Raw genomic sequence first — 3780 nt, forward strand, 5'->3', positions numbered from 1 at the left:
CTTTTCCCTTCAAATATTTCATGGCTCGCTCATACTGATACATCCATCTGTAATGTACAGGTTTACGAAGAAATGCCTCATATGGGAGAACTTTTGATCCTTTTCAACACATCTAGAGAGATTGAATATCGGAACGGGAACTTGTCCATTGCTTTTAATATGTAACTCGCTTCTTGAGCAAATATCCGGCAAGTCCAACCTCGATTTTATGTTGTCTTTTGTCTTCCCTGGGACATTCAATATTGTATTCATGATGTTCTAAAACAAATTCTTCTCTATATGTATCACATCGAGGTTGTGGCGCAGAAGAAGATCCTTCCAATATGGCAACTCCCAAAATATACTCTTCTTGTGCCAGTTGTGATGAACACCGTAAGAATCATGCATATTACCGAGGAACTATTTCCAAAGCTCTATAGTAATCGAGTTGCGCTTCAATTTGTTGTCCAGTTAAATATGGAAGAGGAGTGTCTCTCACAATCCTTTTGTGCCTAAACAATTTCTTGTTTCTTCGGTACGGATGGCCAATGGGAAGAAATCGACGGTGACAATTGAACCAACTTGTCTTCCTACCATTCTTCAGTTGAAACGCATCTGTCGTTCCATTACAATATGGACAAGCTAATCTCCCATGTGTAGTCCCTCTATACAACATCTCATAGGCAGGAAAGTCACTTATGGTCCACAAAAGCATCGCTCGCATCGTGAAATTCGTCTTCGTTGAGCAGTCATACGTCCATTCCCCTGTTGACCACAAATCCTTCAACTCTTTTATCAGTGGTTATAGGAAAACATCCAGAGACCTTTTTGGATGGTTCGGACCATGTATTAATATGGTCAAGAATAGTAACTCCCGTTGCATGCACATCTCCGGTGGCAGGTTGTATGGCTTAAGAAAGACTGACCACAATGAATATTGTCTCCCTGACATTCCGAATGGACTAAATCCATCTGTGCATAATCCGAGATACACATTCTGGCTATTGCTAGCGAAATTCGGATGTACTTTACTAAAATGTTTCCAGGCTCTTGCATCTGATGGATGAGACACCTCACCATCCGTCTGAGTATGCTCGGCATGCCATCTCATCTTTCAAGCAGCCTGCTCTGATTGGTACAATTTTTTCAATCTGTCTGTAATTGGTAGGTACCACATCCTTTGGTACAGTACCCTATTACGCCCACGTCCTTGTGGCTTGAATCGTGGCTTCTTGCAGAATCGACATTCTTCTAACTTCTCATCATCTCCCCAATAGATTATGCAATTGTCGATGCAAATATCTATCATCTCCGAAGGTAACCCAAGACTATAAATCAGTTTCTGAATCTCATAATAAGAATTAGCAGACACATTGTCTTCCAGCAAATACTCTTTAAACAAGTCTGCCCATTCATTCATGCAACTTTCAGGTAGATTGTGATCAGTTTTAATATTCATCATTCTAGCAGCCAACGACAATTTAGAGAGACCTTCTCTACAACCACTGTAAAATGGCTGATTCGCCGCATTTAACATTTCATAAAACTTTTTTGCATCTATATTAAGTTCTTCATCTTCATCATGAGTTACAAATGCATCAACTACCATATCATGAACCCTATCATAATCTACCATCTGCTCCTCCTGATGGTAACTATGTTCATTATGCAAATGATGATCAACCGGTTCTTCCTGAAAATTGCTATTACTACTACTAGCTTCATTCTGATCATAATTATAACATTCTCCATGTTGGAAACCAGATATAGTAATTTGGCGTGAAACCTCTATTTATTAAATGCTTCCAAACATTTTCAGGATTTGCCAATTTCGAATTGTTGCATTTCCGACAAGGACAGAACATCTTACCGCTTTCTTGGGCGAGCGGTGTGGAATATGCTTGATGCATAAATGTTGCCAGCCCCACAAGGTATTCTTTTGTCACTCTCCTGTTAGCATCTCTATGCATATACATTCCACCTCCGCAACTCGAAAATATTCCCGGAGACCGACATTTTTTTTTCTTTCACTTTTTTTTTTCTTTCACTTTTTTTTTTCTTGTTGGTGTTTTTAAAATGATGTTCAAACCTCCATATTTATAGGAAATTTTTGAATCTGGTAGTTGTAATTTTGCTAGGAATTTACGACGAAATTTAGTTAGGTTGCCGAAAAAAAACGTGTTACAACTACAAAGTTGTTGGATTCAAAATTTCCTCGCTAAGTAGACGTAAAATATTTCTTCGTAAAGTACACGCTACATTTACGTTGAGTTTACGAGGAAAGCGTATTTCTTCGTAAAAGCCACGTGACATTACATCGACTTTACGACGAAATGATTTCGTCGTTATTTTACGAGGAAATAACGTTGATTTTATATTTTCTCGTAAGTTTCTTGTAAAGTCGACGTAAATTTACGAGGATTAGTTTTTCTCGTTAAGTTTTCTCGCTAAACTTGTGTTTTCTTGTAGTGCTGTATTTAGAATATGTTGGTATATATTTATCAAGTTGGTCAAAAAACAACAATTAGAAGATATTTATTATTACAATAAGACAAAGTCTGAATTTGTGCAAGTAAAAAAGTAAATATAATCTATACTGAATCATGAGGTCTAGTAATATTTTCATGGTTTCTTGTGTGTTTCTTTGTACTCATCCTCAGCAATGTTCAAGGTAATATATATTTATATGTTTTTAGAGTTTGATTGGAATAAGATAAAAAGAAAGTTTTCTGCTGTTTGGATTAACATACATATATAATCTATTACGCTTATTGTTTGTCAACAAAATTTTGATATACAAGATGTGAGTGCAAATCCTTGTTTTGCGGTGGAAGAACTTCTGGGTTGCAGTCCATCTGCATGTCTTGCCAAAGCTCAAAAGTATCCACGCATGGTTAAGAGAAAAGGACTTAAATGCAAATGTGAGGATCCAAAAACATGTTACTGCGACTGGACATGTAAATTTAATAATTAAGTTCTTTTTCTTCTAAAATTTACAATTAAATAATAAATAAGAAGCTTGCACTGTCTGACATCTGAGATAAAAAAAATGGTAAACCATTATCCGGAGAGAGAATGTGAAAGCTCCGATGGTCACGCACGTGGAAATCTGGTGTGGTGCGCGTACGAACTTGGATCCCTTGGGAATCTACGGAACGCCTTGACTACCCGACCACAGACGCGTGGTTTCGAGATAAAACTTTCTAAAGAGAGTAGTCAAACATTATTTTGTACCTAATTGCTTCTTATTTTATAACTCAATAAATTATTTTTATTATTCAAACAGTGCTTGGCTCGTGTCTATATATATCAATGATGCTATAAAATTTTTGTTTATCTAATTAATCACAAGCACAAGGTATTGCTAGATATGGTTCTCAAACAAGAAGAAATGCAAGAAAAAACAATGAGAATACAAGAAAGGATAAGAGAAGTATCATTAATGCAAGAGATAAACAAACAATACCAAGTAAACACACTACAAGAAAACACGGACAATACTGACGGAAAAACCGACCGAAAAAAATCTGTCAGGATTTTCCAACGGAATTCCGACGAAAACTTGTCGGAAATATATTTCGGTAAATTCGTCGGAACTGCGTCGGAAAATCCTGACAGAATACAGTCGTCGGTATTTGGTCATACGATCCCGACAGAAAACCGACAGAAAACCGACAAATATATGACCGTTGCAAAAAATTGACACATACTGACAAAATACCGACGCAATACCGACCATTTAGGTATTCGGTCAGAATTCCATCGGTATTTTCCGACGGAATACCGACGGATTGAACAGCC

The sequence above is a fragment of the Brassica oleracea genome, chromosome C9 (genome assembly GCF_000695525.1).
Source record: "Brassica oleracea var. oleracea cultivar TO1000 chromosome C9, BOL, whole genome shotgun sequence".
Taxonomy (NCBI): domain Eukaryota; kingdom Viridiplantae; phylum Streptophyta; class Magnoliopsida; order Brassicales; family Brassicaceae; genus Brassica; species Brassica oleracea.